Source organism: Arachis hypogaea, chromosome 2 (genome assembly GCF_003086295.3).
Source record: "Arachis hypogaea cultivar Tifrunner chromosome 2, arahy.Tifrunner.gnm2.J5K5, whole genome shotgun sequence".
In the NCBI taxonomy this organism is placed as follows: Eukaryota; Viridiplantae; Streptophyta; class Magnoliopsida; order Fabales; family Fabaceae; genus Arachis; species Arachis hypogaea.
The window spans coordinates 21,003,163-21,030,279 of record NC_092037.1 but is presented as its reverse complement, the minus strand read 5'-3'; the positions used below and the strand labels follow the sequence as shown (position 1 = coordinate 21,030,279).

The 27,117-nt window shown below is 39.1% G+C and overlaps 1 non-coding gene and 1 pseudogene across 1 annotated transcript; one reads left to right on the top strand and one right to left on the bottom strand.

Moving 5' to 3' along the window:
* LOC140176760 (uncharacterized) overlaps positions 1–27,117 on the bottom strand; it is a 162,140-nt pseudogene that overhangs the window by 3,333 nt on the left and 131,690 nt on the right.
* Positions 9,597–9,700, top strand: LOC112763746 (small nucleolar RNA R71). Its single transcript, XR_003182930.1, has one exon. It is a non-coding gene; the product is annotated as a small nucleolar RNA R71 (small nucleolar RNA).

Sequence of the window (27,117 nt, the reverse complement as noted above, 5' to 3'; positions counted from 1 at the left end):
CTTTATCATGTACTGTGTCAACAAATTGTAAAAATTGTGCCAGAAACTCTGTAGGTTCTTCATGTGGAAGACCAGAATACTGGCAGTTTTGCTGCACCATGATAATGAGCTGAGGATTCAACTCAAAGCTACTAACTCCAATGGAGGGTATACAGATACTACCCCCATATGAAGCAGTAGTGGGGTTAGCATATGACCCCAGAGTCCTCCTGGACTGATCATTCCCATTTAATTCCATAATGGAATAAAAGAGATGATATGTATGTTGCTATTATTTATTTTATAGTAGTGGAATAAATAGAAATGGAATATATAAAAAGAAGTTAAAAATATTTTTTTTTTAAAAAAAAATTTTCGAAAAAAATTGAAATTAAAATCTGAAATTTATATAAAAATTTCGAAAAAGTGGTTCAAAATTAGTTAGAAAATACAAAATTTTTTTGAATTTTGAATTTTATGATGAAAGAGAAAAACACACAAAAGACACAAGACTTAAAATTTTTAGATCTAGTGCTCCTTATTTTCGAAAATTTTTGGAGGGAAAACACTAAGGAACACCAAACTTAAAAATTTTAAGATCAAGACACAAGAAAAACTCAAGAACACCTTGAAGATTCACAAGAACACCAAGAACAAAAGGAAGAACACCAAACTTAAAATTTTTAGAAAACTTTAATAAAATTTTCGAGAATTATAAAAAGATTAACAAGAAAACACCAAACTTAAAGTTTGGCACAAGATTCAATCCAAGAAAAATTATTTTTGAAAAAGGTTCCAAAGGGTATAACCAATTATCAAGAACAACTTGAAGATCAAGGAAGAACCAAGAACACTAGTACGAAAATTTTAAGGAAAATATAAAATATGTAGTTAACACCAAACTTAGAATAAGACACTAAATTTACGAAAAATCAACAATTAATTAAGAAAAACAATATTTTTGAAAAGAAATTTTTGAAATGAAACTATCCTATCAAAATTTAATGACTCTGTAACAACAAAAATAAATTACTCCTGATCTAAGAAATGAAATATGCCTTCAATTGTTCAAACTCAACGATCCCCGGCAACGGCGCCAAAAACTTGGTGGACGAAATTGTGATCACTATTCTTTGTGCTTGTATGGATTTATTCAATAATTGTCTTTATTTGAATTCACAACTCCGTTCAACTAACCAGCAAGTGTACTGGGTCGTCCAAGTAATAAACCTTACGTGAGTAAGGGTCGATCCCACAGAGATTGTTGGTATGAAGCAAGCTATGGTCACCTTGCAAATCTCAGTCAGGCAGATTAAAATGGTTTATGGGTTTTTCGAATAATTAATAATAAAAAGAAAATAGATTATATGTAAAAAAAGGGATAGAGGACTTATGCAGATTCATTGGTGAGAATTTCAGATAGGCGAATGGAGATGCTGTATGGCTCAAGGACGCCTGCTCTCCTACTGCTTCTACTCAATCCTTCTTACTCCTTTCCATGGCAAGCTTTGTATAGGGGTTCACCATCAGCTGTGGCTACTTTCAATCCTCTCGGGAAAATGATCCTATGCGGTTGTCAGTCGCACGGCTAATCGTCTGGAGGCATCACCCATGGTTGATGGCTACATCCCATCCTCGCAGTGAAAACTAATGCTCACGCACTCTGTCATAGTACGGCTAATCACCGGTTGGTTCCCGCTCCTACTGGAATAGAATCCCTTGATTCTTTTGCGTCTGTCACTAACGCCCAGCAGGTTGCAAGTTTGAAGCACGTCACAGTCATTCATTACCGGAATCCTACTCGGAATACCACAAACAAGGTTAGACTTTCCGGATTCCCAGGATCCTACTCGGAATACCACAGACAAGGTTTAGACTTTCCGGATTCTCATGAATGCCGCCATCGATCCGGCTTATACCACGAAGATTCTGATTAAGGAATCTAAGAGATATTCATTCAATCTGATGTAGAACGGAGGTGGTTGTCAGGCACTCGTTCATGGATTGAGGAAGGTGATGAGTGTCACGGATCATCACCTTCTTCACAATTAAGCGCGAATAAACATCTTGGATAAGAACAAGCGTGTTTGAATGGAAAACAAAGGAATTGTATTAAATCATCGAGACGCTGCAGAGCTCCTAACCCCCAACAATGGAGTTTAGAGACTCATGCCGTCACAAAGTGTATAATTCAGATCTAAAAATGACATGAGGTACAAGAAATGTCTGTAAAAGTTGTTTAAATAGTAAACTAGTAACCTAGGTTTACAGAAAATGAATAAACTAAGATAATTGGTGCAGAAATCCACTTCTAGGGCCCACTTGGTGTGTGCTGGGGCTGAGACTAAAGCTTTCCACGTGTAGAGGCCTTTCTTGGCGTCAAACTCCAGGTTATGACGTGTTTTGGGCGTTCAACTCCGGATCATGACGTTTTTCTGGCGTTTAACTCCAGACAGCAGCATGAACTTGGCGTTTAACGCCAAGTTACGTCGTCTATCCTTGCGCAAAGTATGGACTATTATATATTGCTGGAAAGCCCTGGATGTCTACTTTCCAACGCCGTTGAGAGCGCGCCAATTGGACTCCTGCAGCTCTAGAAAATTCATTTCGAGTGCAGGAAGGTCAGGATCCAACAGCATCAGCAGTCCTTTTTCAGCCTAAGTCAGATTTTTGCTCAACTCCCTCAATTTCAGCCAGAAAATACCTGAAATCATAGAAAAATACACACACTCATAGTAAAGTCCAGAAATATGATTTTTGCCTAAAAACTAATAATATTCTACTAAAAATTAATTAAAACATACTAAAATTTACATGAAATTACCCCCAAAAAGCGTATAAAATATCCGCTCATCACAAAAAACTTGGTGGACGAAATTGTGATCACTATTCTTTGTGCTTGTATGGATTTATTCAATAATTGTCTTTATTTGAATTCACAACTCCGTTCAACTAACCAGCAAGTGTACTGGGTCGTCCAAGTAATAAACCTTACGTGAGTAAGGGTCGATCCCACAGAGATTGTTGGTATGAAGCAAGCTATGGTCACCTTGCAAATCTCAGTCAGGCAGATTAAAATGGTTTATGGGTTTTTCAAATAATTAATAATAAAAAGAAAATAGATTATATGTAAAAAAAGGGATAGAGGACTTATGCAGATTCATTGGTGAGAATTTCAGATAGGCGAATGGAGATGCTGTATGGCTCAAGGACGCCTGCTCTCCTACTGCTTCTACTCAATCCTTCTTACTCCTTTCCATGGCAAGCTTTGTATAGGGGTTCACTATCAGCTGTGGCTACTTTCAATCCTCTCGGGAAAATGATCCTATGCGGTTGTCAGTCGCACGGCTAATCGTCTGGAGGCATCACCCATGGTTGATGGCTACATCCCATCCTCGCAGTGAAAACTAATGCTCACGCACTCTGTCACAGTACGGCTAATCACCGATTGGTTCCCGCTCCTACTGGAATAGAATCCCTTGATTCTTTTGCGTCTGTCACTAACGCCCAGCAGGTTGCAAGTTTGAAGCACGTCACAGTCATTCATTACCGGAATCCTACTCGGAATACCACAGACAAGGTTAGACTTTCCGGATTCCCAGGATCCTACTCGGAATACCACAGACAAGGTGAGACTTTCCGGATCCTCATAAATGCCGCCATCTATCTAGCTTATACCACGAAGATTCTGTTGGGGAATCTAAGAGATATGCATTCAAGCTCTGTTGCATGTAGAACGGAAGTGGTTGTCAATCACGCGCGTTCATAAGTGAGAATGATAATGAGGGTAATCTGACTCATAACATTCATCATGTTCTTGGGTACGAATGAATATCTTGGAATAAGAATAAAAGAGATTTGAATAAAAGGAAATAGAACTTCATTAATACTTGAGGTACAGCAGAGCTCCACACCCTTAATCTATGGTGTGCAGAAACTCCACCGTTGAAAAAACATAAGCAAAAGGTTCAGGCATGGCCGAATGGCCAGCCCCCTAAAACGTGATCAATGATCTCCTCAGATGAAGAATAAAACAAAACTGAGACCAAAGATGTCTAATACAATAGTTACATGTCCTATTTATACTAGACTAGCTACTAGGGTTTACATGAGTAAGTAATTGATGCATAAATCCACTTCCGGGGCCCACTTGGTGTATGCTTGGGCTGGGCTTGATCGATCCACGAGCTGAGGCTTCTCTTGGAGTTGAACTCCGAGTTATAACGTGTTTTGGGCGTTCAACTCCGGATCATGACGTTTTTCTGGCGTTTAACTCCAGACAGCAGCGTGTACTTGGCGTTCAACGCCAAGTTACGTCATCAATCTTCGAATAAAGTATGGACTATTATATATTTCTGGAAAGCCCTGGATGTCTACTTTCCAAAGCCGTTGAGAAAGCGCCAATTGGAGTTCTGTAGCTCCAGAAAATCCATTTCGAGTGCAGGGAGGTCAGATTCCAACAGCATCAGCAGTCCTTTTGTCAGCCTTCTTCAGAGTTTTGCTCAAATCCCTCAATTTCAGTCAGAATTTACCTGAAATCACAGAAAAACACACAAACTCATAGTAAAGTCCAGAAATGTGAATTTAACATAAAAACTAATGAAAACATCCCTAAAAGTAGCCCGAACTTACTAAAAACTATATAAAAACAATGCCAAAAAGCGTATAAATTATCCGCTCATCACAACACCAAACTTAAATTGTTGCTTGTCCCCAAGCAACTGAAAATCAAATAGGATAAAAAGAAGAGAATATACTATAAATTCCAGAATATCAATGAATATTAATTTAATTAGATGAGCGGGACCTGTAGCTTTTTGCTTCTGAATAGTTTTGGCATCTCACTTTTTCCTTTGAAGTTTAGAGTGATTGGCGTCTCTGGGAACTTAGAATTTGGGATAGTGTTATTGACTCTCCTAGTTAAGCATGTTGATTCTTGAACACAGCTACTTATGAGTCTTGGCCTTGGCCCTAAGCACTTTGTTTTCCAGTATTACCACCGGATACACAAATGCCACAGACACATGACTGGGTGAACCTTTTCAGATTGTGACTCAGCTTTGCTAGAGTCCCCAGTTAGTGGTGTCCAGAGCTCTTGAGCACACTCTTTTGCTTTGGATCATGACTTTAACCACTCAGTCTCAAGCTTTTCACTTGGACCTTCATGACACAAGCACATGGTTAGGGACAGCTTGATTTAGCCGCTTAGGCCTGGATTTAATTTTCTTGGGCCCTCCTATCCATTGATGCTCAAAGCCTTGGATCCTTGCTACCCTTGCCTTTTGGTTTTAAGGGCTATTGGCTTTTTCTGCTTGCTTTTTCTTTCTATTTTTTTCGCCATTTTTTTTTCGCACAAGCTTTTGCTTTTCACTGCTTTGTCTTGCTTCAAGAATCAATTCATGAATTTTTCAGTTCATCAATAACATTTCTCTTTGTTCATCATTCTTTCAAGAGCCAACAATTTTAACACTCATAAACAACAAGATCAAAAATATGCACTGTTCAAGCATTCATTCAGAAAACAAAAAGTATTGCCACCACATCAATATAATTAAATTAAATTCAAGGATAAATTCGAAATCTATGTACTTCTTGTTCTTTTGAATTAAAACATTTTTCTTTTAAGATAAGTGAAGGATTAATGGATTTTATTCATAGCTTTAAGGCATGGTTACACACTAATGATCATGAAGTAGAGACACAAAACATAGATAAACATAATACTTAAAAACCGAAAACAGAAAGAAAATAAAGGACAAGGAATGAATCCACCTCTAGTGGCGTCTTCTTCTTGAAGGACCAATGATGTTCTTCAACTCTTCTATGTCCCTTCCTTGCCTTTGTTGCTCCTCCCTCATTGCTCTTTGATCTTCTCTTATTTCTTGGAGAGTGAGGGCGTGTTCATGATGTTCCACCCTTAATTGTTCCACATTATGGCTCAAATCTTCTAAGGAGGTGCTGAGTTGCTCCCAATAGTTGTTGGGAGGAAAGTGCATTCCTTGAGGCATTTGTTGATGATGAACTTCCTCATCTTCTTCTTGAGGGCCGTGAGGAACTTCTCTTGTTTGCTCCATCCTTTTCTTGGTGATGGGCTTGTCTTCTTCAATGGAGACATCTCCATCTATGACAACTCCAGCTGAGTAACATAGATGACATATAAGGTGGGGGAAGGCTAGCCGTGCCATGTATGAAGGCTTGTCAGCTATTTTGTAGAGTTCATTGGAGATGACTTCATGAACTTCCACTTCCTCTCCAATCATGATGCTATGAATCATGATGGCCCGATCCACAGTAACTTCAGATCGGTTGCTTGTAGGGATGATGGATCTTTGGATGAACTCCAACCATCCTCTAGCTACAGGCTTGAGGTCCAGTCTTCTTAGTTGGACCGGTTTGCCTTTGGAGTCTATTCTCCATTGGGCGCCTTCCACACATATGTCCATTAGGACTTGGTCCAACCTTTGATTAAAGTTGACCCTTCTTGTGTAGGGGCGTTCATCTCCTTGCATCATGGGTAAATGAAACGCCAACCTTACATTTTCCGGACTGAAATCTAAGTATTTCCCCCGAACCATTGTGAGATAGTTCTATGGATTCGGGTTCATACTTTGATCATGGTTCCTAGTGATCCATGCATTGGCATAGAACTCTTGAACCATCAATATTCCAACTTGTTGCATGGGGTTGGTTATGACTTCCCAACCTCTTCTTTGGATTTCATGTCGGATTTCCGGATACTCATTCTTTTTGAGCTTGAAAGGGACCTCGGGAATCACCTTCTTCTTTGCCACAACATCATAGAAGTGGTCTTGATGGCTTTTGGAGATGAATCTCTCCTTCTCCCATGACTCGGAGGTGGAGGCTTTTGCCTTCCCTTTTCCTTTTCTTGAAGATACTCCGGTCTTAGGTGCCATTGATGGTGAATGAAAAATAAAAAGCTTAGGCTTTTTACCACACCAAACTTAAAATTTGCTCGCCCTCGAGCAAAAAAGAAAAGAAGAGTAGAAGAAGAAGAAGAGAATTTGGAAGAGAGGGAGAGGAGTGAGTTCGGCTATATGAGAGAAGAAGGGGTTTGTGTTGTGTGAAAATGAAGAAGAAAGGAGAGGTATTTATAGGGAGAGGGAGGGTGGGAGTTCGGCCATTTTGGGTGGGAATGGGTGGGAAATTGAATTTGAATTTTATGAGGGTAGGTGGGGTTTATGGGGAAGAGGAGGTTGATGTGAATGGTGAATGGGGTAATTGGGAAGAGGAGTTGAGGTGATTGGTGAAGGTTTTTGGGAAGTGTGACATTGAAAATGAGATTTGGATTAAGAGGGTGTGATTAGGATTAAAAGAAAAGGTAGGTGGGGATCCTGTGGGGTCCACAGATCCTGAGGTGGGCATCCTGTGGGGTCCACAGATCCTGAGGTGAAAAGAAATACCATTCCTTCACCATATAGGCGTGTAAATTGCCTTCATGTATCATCCTGGCGTTCAAACGCCCATTGGTGCATGTTCTGGGCGTTAAACGCCCATGTAATGCATGTTTCTGGCGTTGAACGCCAGCTTCAAGCTTGTTTCTGGCGTTCAGCGCCAGATTGTCCTCTGTGTGCACATCCTGGCGTTAAACGCCAGGTTGTTGCTTGTTTTGGGCGTTCAGCGCCAGAAAGATGCTCTGTTCTGGCGTTGAACGCCAGCCAGATGCATCTTACTGGCGTTGAACGCCAGTCTGCGCTGCCTCCAGGGTGAAAAAATTTTTTCTTCTATTTTTGACTCTGTTTTTAATTTTTTTTTATTTTTTCGTGACTCCTCATGATCATGTACCTAATTAAACACAAAAATAACAAAGAAACAAAATAAAATAAAATTAGATAAATAAAATTGGGTTGCCTCCCAACAAGCGCTTCTTTAATGTCAATAGCTTGACAGTGGCTCTCATGGAGCCACAAGGTGATCAGGTCAATGTTGTATAGTTGTCCACACCAAACTTAGAGTTTGGATATGGGATCTTAACACCAAACTTAGAATTTGGTTGTGGCCTCACAACACCAAACTTAGAATTTGACTGTGTGGGCTCTTCTTGACTCTGAACTGAGAGAAGCTCTTCATGCTTACTCTCTTCTGTCACAGAGGGATGGCCATGTGCTTTAAACACAAGGTAGTCCCCATTCAATTGAAGGACTAACTCACCTCTGTTGACATCTATCACAGCTTTTGCTGTGGCTAGGAAAGGTCTTCCAAGGATGATGCAATCATCCTCTTCCTTCCTAGTGTCTAAGATTATGAAATCAGCAGGGATGTAAAGGCCTTCAACCTTTACTAGCACGTCCTCTACTAGTCCATAAGCTTGTCTCAATGACTTATCTGCCAATTGCAATGAGAACAAGGCAGGTTGTACCTCAATGATTCCCAGCTTCTCCATTACAGAGAGTGGCATAAGATTTATCCCTGACCCCAGATCACATAGAGCTTTTTCAAAGCTCATGGTGCCAATGGTACAAGGTATTAAGAACTTGCCAGGATCTTGTTTCTTTTGAGGTAGAGTTTTCTGAATCCAAGTATCTAGTTCACTAATGAGCAAGGGAGGTTCACTTTCCCAAGTCTCATTACCAAACAACTTGGCATTCAGCTTCATGATAGCTCCTAAGTATTGAGCAACTTGCTCTCCAGTCACATCTTCATCCTCTTCAGAGGAAGAATAGTCTTCAGAGCTCATGAATGGCAGAAGGAGATTTAATGGAATCTCTATGGTCTCTAGATGAGCCTCAGAGTCCTCTGGATCCTTAATAGGAAACTCCTTCTTGCTTGAAGGACGTCCCAGGGGGTCTTCCTCACTAGGAATTTTGTCCTCCTCCTCCCTAGTGCATTCGGCCACTTTGATCAAATCAATGGCCTTGCACTCTCCTTTTGGATTCTCTTCTGTATTGCTTGAGAGAATACTGGGAGGAGTTTCAATAACTTTCTTACTCAGCTGGCCCACTTGTGCCTCCAAATTTCTAATGGAGGATCTTGTTTCATTCATGAAACTGAAGGTGGCCTTTGACAGATCAGAGACTATATTGGCTAAATTAAAAGTGTTTTGTTCAGAGTTCTCTGTCTGTTGCTGAGAAGATGATGGATATGGCTTACTATTACTCAGCCTATTGCGTCCACCATTGTTAAAGCCCTGTTGAGGCTTTTGTTGATCCTTCCAGGAGAAATTTGGATGATTTCTCCATGATGGGTTATAGGTGTTCCCATAAGGTTCACCCATGTAATTAACCTCTGCCATGGCAGGGTTCTCAGGATCATAAGCTTCTTCAGAAGCTACCTCTCTAGTACTATTGGATGCATGTTGCAATCCATTCAGATTTTGAGAGATTATGTTGACCTGTTGAGTCAACATTTTGTTCTGAGCCAATATGGCATTCAGAGCATCAATTTCAAGAACTCCTTTCTTCTGAGGTATCCCACTATTCACGGAATTCCTCTCAGAGGTGTACATGAATTGGTTGTTCGCAACCATGTCAATGAGTTCTTGAGCCTCTTCAGGCGTTTTCTTCAGGTGAATAGATCCACCTGCAGAATGGTCCAATGACATTTTCGAAAATTCAGAGAGACCATAATAGAATATGTCTAATAGGGTCCATTCTGAAAACATGTCAGAAGGACATCTTTTGGTCAACTGTTTGTATCTTTCCCAAGCTTCATAGAGGGATTCACCATCTTTTTGTTTGAAGGTTTGAACATCCACTCTCAGCTTGCTCAACTTTTGAGGAGGAAAGAATTTATCCAAGAAGGCAGTGACCAGCTTATCCCAGGAGTCCAGGCTATCCTTAGGTTGTGAATCCAACCATATTCTAGCTCTGTCTCTTACAGCAAAAGGGAAATGCATGAGTCTGTAGACTTCAGGATCAACTCCATTCGTCTTTACAGTCTCACAGATCTGCAAGAACTCAGTTAAAAACTGATAAGGATCTTCAGAGGGAAGTCCATAAAACTTGCAGTTTTGTTGCATCAATGCAACTAGTTGAGGCTTAAGCTCAAAGTTATTGGCTCCAATGGCAGGAATGGAGATGCTTCTTCCATCAAACTTGGACGTTGGCTTTGTGAAGTCACCAAGCATTCTCCTTGCATTATTATTATTATTTTCGGCTGCCATGTCCTTCTCTTGTTCGAAAATTTCTGAAAGGTTATTTCTGGATTGTTATAATTTAGCTTCTCTTAATTTTCTCTTCAGAGTCCTTTCAGGTTCTGGATCAACTTCAACAAGAGTGCCTTTTTCCCTGTTCCTGCTCATATGAAAGAAAAGAAAACAAGAAAAGAAAAAGGAATCCTCTATGTCACAGTATAGAGATTCCCTTATGTTAGTAGAAGAAGATAGGGGTATAAGAAAGAAAAGGGATGGATTCGGATTTTTGGATGAAGAGAGGTGAAGAGAAGTGTTAGTAATTAATTAATTAAATAGAATAAGAGAAGAAAAGAGGAATTTCGAAAATAATTTTTGAAAAAGAGGTTAGTAATTTTCGAAAATCAAAGACAAAATATAATTAAAATTAAAATTTAAAACAAGAAGAATTTTTGAAAAAGAGAGGGAGAATTTTCGAAAATCAGAGAGGGATAAGTAGTTAGGTAGTTTTGAGAAAGATAAAAAACAAACAAAAAGTTAGTTAGTTGATTGAAAAAGATTTGAAATCAAAATTTGAAAAAGATAAGAAGATAAGAAGTTAGATAAGATATTTTGAAATCAAATTTTGAAAAAGATAAAATTTTTGAAAAAGATAAGATAAAAGATAAAAAGATATATTTGAAAAAGAGATTTGAAAAAGATTTAATTTTAAAAATTACTTAACTAACAAGAAACTACAAGATAAGATTCTAGAACTTAAAGATTGAACCTTTCTTAACAAGAAAGTAACAAACTTCAAATTTTTGAACCAATCACATTAATTGTTAGCTAATTTTCGAAAATTAGATATAAAAGATAAGAAAAAGATTTTGAAAATATTTTGAAAAAGATTTTTGAAATTTTCGAAAATTATAAAAAATGAAAAAGATATGATTTTTGAAAAAGATTTTGAAAAGATAAGATTCTTAAAATTGAAATTTTGACTTGACTTGTAAGAAACAACTAATTTTAAAATTTTTTGACCAAGTCAACCCAAAATTTCGAAATTTTAGAGGGAGATAAGGAAAAGATATTTTTTTGATTTTTGAATTTTTAAAGAAAAACACAAAAATGACCCAAAACATGAAAATCTTGGATCAAGACACAAGATGCATGCAAGAATGCTATGAATGTCAAGATGAACACCAAGAACACTTTGAAGATCATGATGAACATCAAGAACATAATTTTGAAAAATTTTTGATGCAAAGAAAACATGCAAGACACCAAACTTAGAAATCTTTAATGCATGGAAAATATGAATGCAAAGATGCACATGAAAAACAACAAACAACATAAAACAAGAAAACATCAAGATCAAACAAGAAGCCTTGTCAAGAACAACTTGAAGATCATGAAGAACACTATGAATGCATGAGATTTTCGAAAAAATGCAAGAAAAATTTTAAAAGCATGCAATTGACACCAAACTTAAAAATTGACTCAAGACTCAAACAAGAAACGCAAAATATTTTTTTGATTTTTATGATTTTCTAATTTTTTTGTATTTTTATTAATTTTTTTTTCCAAAAATATAGTTTGGAAAAACGAAAAATAAAAAGAAAAATTTTTGAAAAAGATTTTTGAAAAGAAAATTACCTAATCTGAGCAACAAGATGAACCGTCAGTTGTCCATACTCGAACAATCCCCGGCAACGGCGCCAAAAACTTGGTGGACGAAATTGTGATCTACGTTCTTTGGATTTTGAATGAAAGCTTTATTATGGCACTGGTTGAATTCACAACTCCGTTCAACTAACCAGCAAGTGTACTGGGTCGTCCAAGTAATAAACCTTACGTGAGTAAGGGTCGATCCCACAGAGATTGTTGGTATGAAGCAAGCTATGGTCACCTTGTAAATCTCAGTCAGGCAGATTAAAGGGTAATTGTGATTATTGGAATAAATAATAAACAAAAAGGAATAATAAAAGGGATAGAAGACTTATGCAGATTCATTGGTGGGAATTTCAGATAAGCGAATGGAGATGCTGCATGGCTCAAGGACGCCTGCTCTCCTACTGCTTCTACTCAATCCTTCCTACTCCCTTCCATGGCAAGCTTTGTATAGGGGTTCACCATCAGCTGTGGCTACTTTCATCCTCTCGGGAAAATGATCCTATGCGGTTGTCAGTCGCACGGCTAATCGTCTGGAGGCATCACCCATGGTTGATGGTTACATCCCATCCTCGCAGTGAAAACTAATGCTCACGCACTCTGTCACAGTACGGCTAATCACCGGTTGGTTCCCGCTCCTACTGGAATAAAATCCCTTGATTCTTTTGCGTCTGTCACTAACGCCCAGCAGGTTTCAAGTTTGAAGCACGTCACAGTCATTCATTACCGGAATCCTACTCGGAATACCACAGACAAGGTTAGACTTTCCGGATTCCCAGGATCCTACTCGGAATACCACAGACAAGGTGAGACATTCCGGATCCTCATAAATGCCGCCATCTATCTAGCTTATACCACGAAGATTCTGTTGGGGAATCTAAGAGATACACGTTCAAGCTCTGTTTCATGTAGAACGGAAGTGGTTGTCAATCACACGCGTTCATAAGTGAGAATGATAATGAGGGTAATTTGACTCATAACATTCATCATGTTCTTGGGTATGAATGAATATCTTGGAATAAGAATAAGAGAGATTTGAATAAAAGATAATAGAATTGCATTAATACTTGAGGTACAGCAGAGCTCCACACCCTTAATCTATGGTGTGCAGAAACTCCACCGTTGAAAATACACAAGCAAAAGGTTCAGGCATGGCCGAATGGCCAGCCCCCTAAAACGTGATCAATGATCTCCTCAGATGAAGAATAAAACAAAACTGAGACCAAAGATGTCTAATACAATAGTTACATGTCCTATTTATACTAGACTAGCTACTAGGGTTTACATGAGTAAGTAATTGATGCATAAATCCACTTCCGGGGCCCACTTGGTGTATGCTTGGGCTGGGCTTGATCGATCCACGAGCTGAGGCTTCTCTTGGAGTTGAACTCCGAGTTATAACGTGTTTTGGGCGTTCAACTCCGGATCATGACGTTTTTCTGGCGTTTAACTCCAGACAGCAGCGTGTACTTGGCGTTCAACGCCAAATTACGTCATCAATCTTCGAATAAAGTATGGACTATTATATATTGCTGGAAAGCCCTGGATGTCTACTTTCCACCGCCGTTGAGAGCGCGTCAATTGGAGTTCTGTAGCTCCAGAAAATCCATTTCGAGTTCAGGGAGCTCAGATTCCAACAGCATCAGCAGTCCTTTTGTCAGCCTTCTTCAGAGTTTTGCTCAAATCCCTCAATTTCAGTCAGAATTTACCTGAAATCACAGAAAAACACACAAACTCATAGTAAAGTCCAGAAATGTGAATTTAACATAAAAACTAATGAAAACATCCCTAAAAGTAGCTCGAACTTACTAAAAACTATATAAAAACAATGCCAAAAAGCGTATAAATTATCCGCTCATCACAACACAATTTCGTCAATTAATTTTTTAATTTTTTTCGCCATTCACTGCTTTTTCTTGCTTCAAGAATCAAATTCATGATTTTTCAGATTGTCAATAACACTATCCAAAATTCTAAGTTCCTAAAGAAGCCAATCATTCAGAACTTCAAAGGAAAAAGTGAGATGCCAAAACTGTTCAGAAGCAAAAAGCTACATGTCCCGCTCATCTAATTATAATTAATATTCATTGATATTCAGAAATTTATAGTATATTCTCTTCTTTTATCCTATTTGATTTTCAGTTGCTTGGGGACAAGCAACAATTTAAGTTTGGTGTTGTGATGAGCGGATAATTTATACGCTTTTTGGCGTTGTTTTTAGGTAGTTTTTAATAAGTTCAAGCTACTTTTAGGGATGTTTTCATTCGTTTTTATGTTAAATTCACATTTCTGGACTTTACTATGAGTTTGTGTGTTTTTCTGTGATTTCAGGTAAATTCTGGCTGAAATTGAGGGACTTGAGCAAAACTCTGAAAAAGGCTGACAAAAGGACTGCTGATGCTGTTGGAATCTGACCTCCCTGCACTCGAAATGGGTTTTTTGGAGCTACAGAACTCCAAATGGCGCGCTCTCAACAGCGTTGAAAAGTAGACATCCAGAGCTTTCCAGCAATATATAATAGTCCATACTTTATTCGGAAATTGACGACGTAACTTGGCGTTGAACGCCAAGTACATGCTGCTGTCTGGAGTTAAACGCCAGAAAAACGTCATGATCCGGAGTTGAACGCCCAAAACACGTCATAACTTGGAGTTCAACTCCAAGAAAAGCCTCAGCTCGTGGATAGATCAAGCTCAGCCCAAACATACACCAAGTGGGCCCCGGAAGTGGATTTATGCATCAATTACTTACTCATGTAAACCCTAGTAGCTAGTTTATTATAAATAGGACTTTTTACTAATGTATTTGATCATCTTGGGACGATTAATTCTCAGATCATGGGGGCTGGCCATTCGGCCATGCCTGAACCTCTCTCACTTATGTATTTTCAACAGTGGAGTTTCTGCACACCATAGATTAAGGGTGTGGAGCTCTGCTGTACCTCAAGTTTCAATACAATTACTATTATTTTCTATTCAATTCTCTTTTATTCTTATTCCAAGATATACGTTGCACTTAACTTTGATGAATGTGATGATCCGTGACACTCATCATCATTCTCACCTATGAACGCGCGTGACTGACAACCACTTTCGTTCTACTCTAGGCCGGGCGCATATCTCTTAGATTCCCCAACAGAATCTTCGTGGTATAAGCTAGATAGATGGCGGCATTCATGAGGATCCGGAAGGTCTAAACCTTGTCTGTGGTATTTCAAGTAGGATTCTAGGATTGAATGACTGTGACGAGCTTCAAACTCCTGAAGGCTGGGCGTGATGACAAACGCAAAAGAATCAAGGGATTCTATTCCAACCTGATTGAGAACCGACAGATGATTAGCCGTGCTGTGACAGAGCATAGGAACGTTTTCACTGAGAGGATGGGATGTAGCCATTGACAACGGTGATGCCCTACATACAGCTTGCCATGGAAAGGAGTAGGAAGGATTGGATGACTGTAATAGGAAAGTAGAGATTCAAGAGGAGCACAGCATCTCCATACACTTATCTGAAATTCCCACTATTGATTTACATAAGTATTTCTATCCCTTTTATTTTCTATTAATCATATTTGATTTTCTAAATTCCATAATTTTATCCTCCTAACTGGGATTTACAAGATGACCATAGCTTGCTTCATACCAACAATCTCCGTGGGATCGACCCTTACTCACGTAAGGTATTACTTGGACGACCCAGTGCACTTGCTGGTTAGTTGTGCGAAGTTGTGAAGAATGTATGTAAGCCATGGTATTGTGCACCAAGCTTTTGGAGCCATTACCGGGGATTATTCGATTTGTGTGAAAGTATAGATCACAATTTCGTCCACCAAGTTTTTGGCGCCGTTGCCGGGGATTGTTCGAGTATGGACAACTGACGGTTCATCTTGTTGCTCAGATTAGGTAATTTTTATTTTATTAAAAAAAGTTCGAAAATCTTTTCAAAATCTTCTCCCTATTTACGAAAATTATTCAAATTTTTTTTTTTAATATGAATTCTAGAGTTTCATGAAGCATGTTGAAGCCTGGCTGGCTGTAAAGCCATGTCTAAATTCTTTTGGACTGAGGCTTCAAAACCATCTTCATAGAGGCAAGCTAATTTGATGATTGGCTGTATGCTAAAGCTTGGCTGGCCATTGGCCATGTCTAGTGTTTTGGACCGGGGCTTTCACAAAAGCTTGGCTGGCTATTAAGCCATGTCTAATTCCTGGACTGGAGCTTTAAACTAACATTGCGAAGATTCCTGGAATTCATATTAAAAATTTTTGAATTTCTTATTTTATTTTTCCTATATATTTTACGAAAAAAAAATCAAATAAAATACAAAAAAATTAGAAAATCATAAAAAATCAAAAATATTTTGTGTTTCTTGTTTGAGTCTTGTGTCAAGTCATAAGTTTGGTGTCAATTGCATGTTCATCTTTTTCTTGCATAAAATTTTCGAAAAAATTCATGCATTCATAGTGTTCATCATGATCTTCAAGTTGTTCTTGATGAACTTTCTTGTTTGATCTTCATATTTTCTTGTTTTGTGTTGTATGGTGTTTTTCATATGCATTCTTGCATTTATAGAGTCTAAACATGAAAAATTTCTAAGTTTGGTGTCTTGCATGTTTTCTTTTCTTGAAATTTTTTCAAAAATATGTTCTTGATGTTCATCATGATCTTCAAAGTGTTCTTGGTGTTCATCTTGACATTCATAGTGTTCTTGCCTGCATCATGTGTTTTGATCCAAAATTTTCATGCATTGAGTATTTTTAGTGTTTTTCTCTCTCATCAAAAAAAAATTTCAAAAATCAAAAAAATATCTTATCTTTTTAAATCTTATCTTTTTAAAATCTTTTTCAAAAAATCATATCTTTTGACCATCTTTTGACCACTTTAAGTCTTTGATCATTCGGTCTTGTGACCACATGGGGGCTGGCCATTCGGCCATGCCTGAACCTTTCACTTATGTATTTTCAACGGTGGAGTTTCTGCACACCATAGATTAAGGGTGTGGAGCTCTGCTGTACCTCAAGTATTAATGCAATTCTATTTTCTTTTATTCAAATCTCTCTTATTCTTATTCCAAGATATTCATTCGTACCCAAGAACATGATGAATGTGATGATAAGTAACCCTCATTATCATTCTCACTCATGAACGCACGTGATTGACAACCACTTCCGTTCTACATGCAACAGAGCTTGAATGTGTATCTCTTAGATTCCCCAACAGAATCTTCGTGGTATAAGTTAGATAGATGGCGGCATTCATGAGGATCCGGAAAGTCTAAACCATGTCTGTGGTATTCCGAGTAGGATCCTGGGATTGAATGACTGTGACGAGCTTCAAACTCCTGAAGGCTGGGCGTGATGACAAGCGCAAAAGAATCAAGGGATTCTATTCCAACCTGATTGAGAACCGACAGATGATTAGCCGTGCTGTGACAGAGCATAGGAACGTTTTCACTGAGAGGATGGGATGTAGCCATTGACAACGGTGATGCCCTACATACAGCTTGCCATGGAAAGGAGTAAGAAGGATTGAGTTGAAGCAGTAGGGAAGTAGGCGTCCTTGAGCCATGCAGTATCTCCATATGCTTATCTGAAATTCTCACCAATGAATTTACATAAGTATTCTTATCCCTTTTATTTATTTTATTTATCCAATTTAATTCCATTTGACTCTATGATTCCAATCACTAACTGAGATCTACAAGGTGACCATAGCTTGCTTCATACCAACAATCTCTGTGGGATCGACCCTTACTCGCGTAAGGTTTATTACTTGGACGACCCAGTACACTTGCTGGTTAGTTGAACGAAGTTGTGTCCACTCATCCCAATTTCTAAATTCCATAATTTTACAATGAATGCAAATCAAAGAATAGTGATCACAATTTCGTCCACCAAGTTTTTGGCGCCGTTGCCGGGGATTATTCGAGTTGTGTGAAAGTATAAATCACAATTTTGCCCACCAAGTTTTTGGCGCCGTTGCCGGGGATTGTTCGAGTATGGACAACTGACGGTTCATCTTGTTGCTCAGATTAGGTAATTTTCTTTTCAAAAACTTTTTCAAAAATTTTTCTTTTCTTTTTCGTTTTTCCAAAAATGTTTTTCGAAAAAAAATCAATAAAAATACAAAAAAATTAGAAAATCATAAAAATCAAAAATATTTTGTGTTTCTTGTTTGAGTCTTGTGTTAATTTTTAAGTTTGGTGTCAATTGCATGCTTTTAAAATGTTTCTTGCATTTTTTCGAAAATCTCATGCATTCATAGTGTTCTTCATGATCTTCAAGTTGTTCTTGACAAGTCTTCTTGTTTGATCTTGATGAATTCTTGTTTAGTGTCGTTTGTTGTTTTTCATGTGCACTTTTGCATTCATATTTTCCATGCATTAATGATTTCTAAGTTTGGTGTCTTGCATGTTTTCTGTGCATCAAAAATTTTTTCAAAATTATGTTCTTGATGTTCATCATGATCTTCAAAGTGTTCTTGGTGTTCATCTTGACATTCATAGCATTCTTGCATGCATCTTGTGTCTTGATCCAAAATTTTCATGTTTTGGGTCATTTTTGTGTTTTTCTTTAAAAATTCAAAAAATCAAAAAAAATATCTTTTCCTTATTTTCCTCTAAATTTTCGAAATTTTGGGTTGACTTGGTCAAAAATTTTTAAACAAAAACTTGGTGGACGAAATTGTGATCTACGTTCTTTGGATTTTGAATGAAAGCTTTATTATGGCACTGGTTGAATTCACAACTCCGTTCAACTAACCAGCAAGTGTACTGGGTCGTCCAAGTAATAAACCTTACGTGAGTAAGGGTCGATCCCACAGAGATTGTTGGTATGAAGCAAGCTATGGTCACCTTGTAAATCTCAGTCAGGCAGATTAAAGGGTAATTGTGATTATTGGAATAAATAATAAACAAAAAGGAATAATAAAAGGGATAGAAGACTTATGCAGATTCATTGGTGGGAATTTCAGATAAGCGAATGGAGATGCTGCATGGCTCAAGGACGCCTGCTCTCCTACTGCTTCTACTCAATCCTTCCTACTCCCTTCCATGGCAAGCTTTGTATAGGGGTTCACCATCGGCTGTGGCTACTTTCATCCTCTCGGGAAAATGATCCTATGCGGTTGTCAGTCGCACGGCTAATCGTCTGGAGGCATCACCCATGGTTGATGGCTACATCCCATCCTCGTAGTGAAAACTAATGCTCATGCACTCTGTCACAGTACGGCTAATCACCGGTTGGTTCCCGCTCCTACTGGAATAGAATCCCTTGATTCTTTTGCGTCTGTCACTAACGCCCAGCAGGTTGCAAGTTTGAAGCACGTCACAGTCATTCATTACCGGAATCCTACTCGGAATACCACAGACAAGGTTAGACTTTCCGGATCCTCATAAATGCCGCCATCTATCTAGCTTATACCACGAAGATTCTGTTGGGGAATCTAAGAGATACGCATTCAAGCTATGTTGCATGTAGAACGGAAGTGGTTGTCAATCACGCGCGTTCATAAGTGAGAATGATAATGAGGGTTACTTATCATCACATTCATCATGTTCTTGGGTACGAATGAATATCTTGGAATAAGAATAAGAGAGATTTGAATAAAAGAAAATAGAACTTCATTAATACTTGAGGTACAGCAGAGCTCCACACCCTTAATCTATGGTGTGCAGAAACTCCACCGTTGAAAATACATAAGTGAAAGAGGTTCAGGGATGGCCGAATGGCCAGCCCTCTCCATGATCAAGTGATCGAATGATAAAAAGACTTAAAGTGGTCAAAAGATGTCTAATACAATAGATAAATGTCCTATATATACTAGACTAGCTCCTAGGGTTTACATGAGTAAGTAATTGATGCATAAATCCACTTCTGGGGCCCACTTGGTGTGTGCTGGGGCTGAGACTAAAGCTTTCCACGTGTAGAGGCCTTTCTTGGCGTCAAACTCCAGGTTATGACGTGTTTTGGGCGTTCAACTCCGGATCATGACGTTTTTCTGGCGTTTAACTTCAGACAGCAGCATGAACTTGGCGTTTAACGCCTAGTTACGTCGTCTATCCTTGCGCAAAGTATGGACTATTATATATTACTGGAAAGCCCTGGATGTCTACTTTCCAACGCCGTTGAGAGCGCGCCAATTGGACTCCTGTAGCTCCAGAAAATCCATTTCTAGTGCAGGAAGGTCAGGATCCAACAGCATCAGCAGTCCTTTTTCAGCCTAAGTCAGATTTTTGCTCAACTCCCTCAATTTCAGCCAGAAAATACCTGAAATCACAGAAAAATACACACACTCATAGTAAAGTCCAGAAATATGATTTTTGCCTAAAAACTAATAATATTCTACTAAAAATTAATTAAAACATACTAAAATCTACATGAAATTACCCCCAAAAAGCGTATAAAATATCCGCTCATCACAACACCAAACTTAAACTGTTGCTTGTCCTCAAGCAACTAGATAAATAAAATAGGATAAAAGAAATCAAGAAGCAATAATATCTCAGAGTTTTAAGTGAAGCTCAGATTCTAATTAGATGAGCGGGGCTAGTAGCTTTTTGCTTCCAAACAGTTTTGGCATCTCACTTTATCCTTTGAAATTCAAAATGATTGGCATCCATAGGAACTCAGAAGTCAGATTGTATTATTGATTTTCCTAGTTAAGTATGTTGATTCTTGAACACAGCTACTTTTATGAGTCTTGGCCGTGGCCCTAAGCACTTTGTTTTCCAGTATTACCACCGGATACACAAATGCCACAGACACATAACTGGGTGAACCTTTTCATATTGTGACTCAGCTTTGCTAGAGTCCCCAGTTAGAGGTGTCCAGAGCTCTTAAGCACACTCTTTTTGCTTTGGATCACGACTTTAACCACTCAGTCTCAAGCTTTTCACTTGGACCTTCATGACACAAGCACATGGTTAGGGACAGCTTGATTTAGCCGCTTAGGCCTGGATTTTATTTCCTTGGGCCCTCCTATCCATTGATGCTCAAAGCCTTGGATCCTTTTTACCCTTGCCTTTTGGTTTTAAGGGCTATTGGCTTTTTCTGCTTGCTTTTTCTTTTTCTTTCTATTTTTTTTTCGCCACATTTTTTTTTCACAAGCTTTTGCTTTTTCACTGCTTTTCTTGCTTCAAGAATCAATTTCATGATTTTTCAGATCATCAATAACATTTCTCTTTGTTCATCATTCTTTCAAGAGCCAACAATTTTAACATTCATAAACAACAAGATCAAAAATATGCACTGTTCAAGCATTCATTCAGAAGACAAAAAGTATTGCCACCACATATAAATAATTAGAATTTTCCTTATTAAGAACTCGAAAAAATTAAATTGCCTCTTTATTCTACAAATCTACTATTTTATTCATGTTTGATGATGATGGGAGAAATAAATTATAACTTAATTGGAAATAAAACCAAAATAGATATGCTAATTACTACTACTCCTATATAACTTCTAAGGTAAAATCCTATAATAATACTATCACAGAGTTAAAGCTAGAATTAGAACTTAACAACCTGTATTTTGGGAAGTGGATGTTCCTCTAGTCTGTAGGGTGTCTTCAAGAATTAATTTCTGACGCTTCAGCTCCCTTAAGTTCACATCCTTGCTCTTCTTGTTCCCTTAGGTGCCATGATCTTGATGAGTTTTAGCTCAGTGATCATGGCAACTCACACCAAACTTAGAGGTTTGCTTGTCCTCAAGCAAAAGAAATGACAGGAGAGGAATAGAGGGAGAGGCAATTTTGAAATCCAAAAGATATGATGAGTTGAAAAAGATTTGAAAAAGATTTGGATTGGAAAAAGATTTGGGTTTATGAATTAAGATATATTTGATATTTTTGAAAAAGGGATTTTAGAAATTAGTGTTTTTAGAAATTAGGATTAAAAATTTTGGAATTGAAGGATGACATTTTGAAACATGTTTATGCAAGAAATCATGAATTGAAACATAAAAATTTAGAAAAAATATAAAGAAAAACGAATTTTTACCTCCTCCCCACCATCCTGGCGTTAAACGCCCAAACGATGCATGTCTTGGGCGTTTAACGCCCAAATGCTGCTTCTCCTGGGCGTTCAACGCCCAGCTGATGCTTCTTTCTGGCGTTGAACGCCAGGAAGTCCTTTGTCACTGGGCGTTTTTCTGAACGCCCAGGATGCTAGCAGACTGGCGTTAAACGCCCAGAAGGTGCTTCTTTCTGGCGTTTAACGCCTAGAAGATGCTCCTTTCTGGCGTTTAACGCCCAGATGGCTACCCAGACTGGCGTTAAACGCCCAGTGGGTGCTTCTTTTGGGCGTTCAACACCCAAAGTGTTTCTTACTGGCTTTCTCACGCCAGTGAGCTTCCAAATTTCCCTGTAACTCTGTGACTTCAACCATTTGCTATTTCACCTTTGAAGATACTTGGACTCATACCTGTAAAAAAAGAAAATTTATTTAATTAGTAAATAAACTTTGTAAATGGCTGGGTTGCCTCCCAGCAAGCGCTTCTTTATTGTCTTTAGCTGGACTACCACTGAGCTCTAATCAAGTCTCAGTTTTGAGCATTCTTGCTCGAAGTTGCCTTCAAGATAATGTTTAACTCTCTGTCCATTAACAATGAACCTTTTGTTAGATTCATTATCCTGAAGCTCTACGTATCCATATGGTGATACACTTGTAATTACATATGGACCTCTCCACCGGGATTTTAATTTCCCAGGGAATACCTTACGTGAGTAAGGGTCGATCCCACGGAGATTATTGGTTTGAAGCAATCAATACTTATTTTATTAATCTTAGTCAGGAGGCCAATAAGGGTTTAATGAAATTACGAGGTTTGATTATAAAAATAAAAGAGAATAACAGCGTTACTTGTTGTGCAGTAATGGGGAATATGTTGGAGTTTTGGAGATGCTTTGTCCTTTGAACTTCAACTCTTCCTTGAAATCCTTCAACACACGCAAGGCTCCTTCCATGGCAAGCTCTATGTAGGGTGTCACCGTTGTCAGTGGCTATTTCCCATCCTCTCAGTGAAAACGTTCCTATGCTCTGTCACAGCACGGCTAATCATCTGTCGGTTCTCAATCAGGTTGGAATAGAATCCATTGATTCTTTTGCGTCTGTCACTAACGCCCAGCCCTCAGGAGTTTGAAGCACGTCACAGTCATTCAATCCCGGAATCCTACTCGGAATACCAGAGACAAGGTTTAGACTTTCCGGATTCTCATTCTTTTTGAGCTTGAAAGGGACCTCGGGGATCACCTTCTTCTTTGCCACAACATCATAGAAGTGGTCTTGATGGCTTTTGGAGATGAATCGTTCCTTCTCCCATGACTCGGAGGTGGAAGCTTTTGTCTTCCCTTTCCCTTTTCTTGAGGATACTCCGGTCTTAGGTGCCATTGATGGTGAATGAAAAAAAACAAAAAGCTTAGGCTTTTTCCACACCAAACTTAAAATTTTGCTCGCCCTCGAGCAAGAAAGAAAAGAAAAGTAGAAGAAGAAGAGAATAGAGTAGAGAGGGGAAGAAGAGGTGGTTTCGGCTATGTGGGAGAAGATGTGTTTGTGATGTGTGAAAATGAAGAAGAACGGAAGGGTATTTATAGGGAAAGGGGAGGGTATAGGTTCGGCCAATTTGGGTGGGAATGGGTGGGAAAGTGAATTTGAATTTGATGGAGGTAGGTGGGGTGTATGGGGAAGGGGAGGTTGATGTGAATGGTGAATAGGGTGATTGGGAAGAGGAATTGAGGTGATTGATGAAGAGGATTGGGAATTGTGACATGGGGAATTCAAATCACAAAAATAGGATTAGGAGGTAAGGTGGGAATATGGTAGGTGGGGATCCTGTGGGGTCCACAGATCCTGAGGTGGGGATCCTGTGGGTCCACAGATCCTGAGGTGAAAAGAAATACCATTCCTTCACCATATAGGCGTGTAAATTGCCTTCATGCATCATTCTGGCGTTCAAACACCCATTGGTGCATGTTCTGGGCGTTAAACGCCCATGTAATGCATGTTTCTGGCGTTGAACGCCAGTTTCATGCTTGTTTCTGGCGTTCAACGCCAGATTGTCCTCTGTGTGCACATCCTGGCGTTAAACGCCAGGTTGTTGCTTGTTTTGGGCGTTCAGCGCCAGAAAGATGCTCTGTTCTGGCGTTGAACGCCAGCCAGATGCATCTTACTGGCGTTGAACGCCAGTCTGCGCTGCCTCCAGGGTGAACAATTTTTTTCTTCTGTTTTTGACTCTGTTTTTAATTTTTTTGATTTTTTCGTGACTCCTTATGATCATGTACCTAATTAAACACAAAAATAACAAAGAAATAAAATAAAATAAAATTAGATAAATAAAATTGGGTTGCCTCCCAACAAGCGCTTCTTTAATGTCAATAGCTTGACAGTGGCTCTCATGGAGCCACAAGGTGATCAGGTCAATGTTGTATAGTTGTCCACACCATACTTAGAGTTTGGATATGGGATCTTAACACCAAACTTAGAGTTTGGTTGGGGCCTCACAACACCAAACTTAGAATTTGACTGTGTGGGCTCTTCTTGACTCTGAACTGTGAGAAGCTCTTCATGCTTACTCTCTTTTGTCACAGAGGGATGGCCATGTGCCTTAAACACAAGGTAGTCCCCATTCAATTGAAGGACTAATTCTCCTCTGTTGACATCTATCACAGCTTCTGCTGTGGCTAGGAAAGATCTTCCTAGGATGATGCATTCATCATCTTCCTTCCTAGTGTCTAGGATTATGAAATCAGCAGGGATGTAAAGGCCTTCAACCTTTACTAGCACGTTGATGAGCGGATAATTTATACGCTTTTTGGCATTGTTTTTATATAGTTTTTAGTAAGCTTGAGCTAATTTTAGGGATGTTTTCATTAGTTTTTATGTTAAATTCACATTTCTGGACTTTACTATGAGTTTGTGTGTTTTTCTGTGATTTCAGGTAAATTCTGACTGAAATTGAGGGATTCGAGCAAAACTCTGGAAAAGGCTGACAAAAGGACTGCTGATGCTGTTGGAATCTGACCTCCCTGCACTCGAAATGGATTTTCTGGAGCTACAAAACTCCAATTGGTGCGCTCTCAACGGCGTTGGAAAGTAGACATCCAGAGCTTTCCAGCAATATATAATAGTCCATACTTTATTCGAAGAATGATGACGTAACTTGGCGTTGAACGCCAAGTACACGCTGCTGTCTGGAGTTAAACGCCAGAAAAACGTCATGATCCGGAGTTGAACGCCCAAAACACGTCATAACTCGGAGTTTAACGCCAGGAAATGCCTCAGCTCGTGGATTAATCAAGCTCAGCCCAAGCATACACCAAGTGGGCCCCGGAAGTAGATTTATGCATCAATTACTTACTCATGTAAACCCTAGTAGCTAATCTAGTATAAATAGAACATTTATCTAATGTATTAGATGTCTTTTGACCACGTCTCATCTTTGGTCTCAGTTTTGTTTTATTCTTCATCTGAGGAGATCATTGATCACGTTTTAGGGGGCTGGCCATTCGGCCATGCCTGAACCTTTTGCTTATGTGTTTTCAACGGTGGAGTTTCTGCACACCATAGATTAAGGGTGTGGAGCTCTGCTGTACCTCAAGTATTAATGAAATTCTATTATCTTTTATTCAAATCTCTCTTATTCTTATTCCAAGATATTCATTCGTACCCAAGAACATGATGAATGTTATGAGTCAAATTACCCTCATTATCATTCTCACTTATGAACGCGTGTGATTGACAACCACTTCCGTTCTACATGAAAAAGAGCTTGAATGTATATCTCTTAGATTCCCCAACAGAATCTTCGTGGTATATGCTAGATGGATGGCGGCATTTATGAGGATCCGGAAAGTCTAACCTTGTCTGTGGTATTCCGAGTAGGATCCTGGGAATCCGGAAAGTCTAACCTTGTCTGTGGTATTCCGAGTAGGATTCCGGTAATGAATGACTGTGACGTGCTTCAAACTTGTAACCTGCTGGGCGTTAGTGACAGACGCAAAAGAGGGATTCTATTCCAGTAGGGGAGGGAACCAACCGGTGATTAGCCGTACTGTGACAGAGTGCGTGAGCATTAGTTTTCACTGCGAGGATGGGATGTAGCCATCAACCATGGGTGATGCCTCCAGATGATTAGCTGTGCGAGTGACAGCCGCATAGGATATTTTCCCGAGAGGATTGAAAGTAGCCACAGTTGATTGTGAACCCCTATACAAAGCTTGCCATGGAAAGGAGTAAGAAGGATTGAGTAGAAGCAGTAGGAGATCAGGCGTTCTTGAGCCATACAACATCTCCATCCTCTTATCTGAAATTCCCACCAATGAATCTGCATAAGTATTCTATCCCTTTTATTATTGCTTTTTATTTATTATTTATTCCAATAATCACAATTCCCCTTTTTTCTGCCTAACTGAGATTTGCAAGGTGACCATAGCTTGCTTCATACCAACAATCTCTGTGGGATCGACCCTTACTCACGTAAGGTTTATTACTTGGACGACCCAGTACACTTGCTGGTTAGTTGAACGGAGTTGTGTCCACTCGTGCCAATTTCTAAAATCCAATTACAATGAATAAGATCACAATTTCGTCCACCACACGTCCTCTACTATTCCATAAGCTTGTCTCATTGACTTATCTGCCAATTGTAATGAGAACAAGGCAGGTTGTACCTCAATGATTCCCAGCTTCTCCATTACAGAGAGTGGCATCAGATTTATCCCTGACCCAAGATCACATAGAGCTTTCTCAAAGCTCATGGTGCCAATGGTGCAAGGTATTAAGAACTTGCCAGGATCTTGTTTCTTTTGAGGTAGAGTTTTCTGAATCCAAGTATCCAGTTCACTAATGAGCAAGGGAGGTTCGCTTTCCCAAGTCTCATTACCAAACAGCTTGGCATTCAGCTTCATGATAGCTCCTAAGTATTGAGCAACTTGCTCTCCAGTCACATCTTCATCCTCTTCAGAGGATGGATATTCTTCAGAGCACATGAATGGCAGAAGGAGATTTAATGGAATCTCTATGGTCTCTGTATGAACCTCAGATTCCTCAGGATCCTTAATAGGAAACTCCTTCTTGCTTGAGGGACATCCCAGGAGGTCTTCCTCACTAGGATTTTCGTCCTCCTCCTCCCCTATGCATTCGGCCACTTTGATTAAATCAATGGCCTTGCACTCTCATTTTGGATTCCCTTCTGTATTGCTTGGGAGAACACTGGGAGGAGTTTCAATGACTTTCTTACTCAGCTGGCCTACTTGTGCTTCCAGATTTCTGATGGAAGATCTGGTTTCATTCATGAAACTGAAAGTGGCCTTTGACAGATCAGAGACTATATTGGCTAAATTAGAAGTGTTTTGTTCAGAGTTCTCTGTCTGTTACTGAGAAGATGATGGATATGGCTTGCTA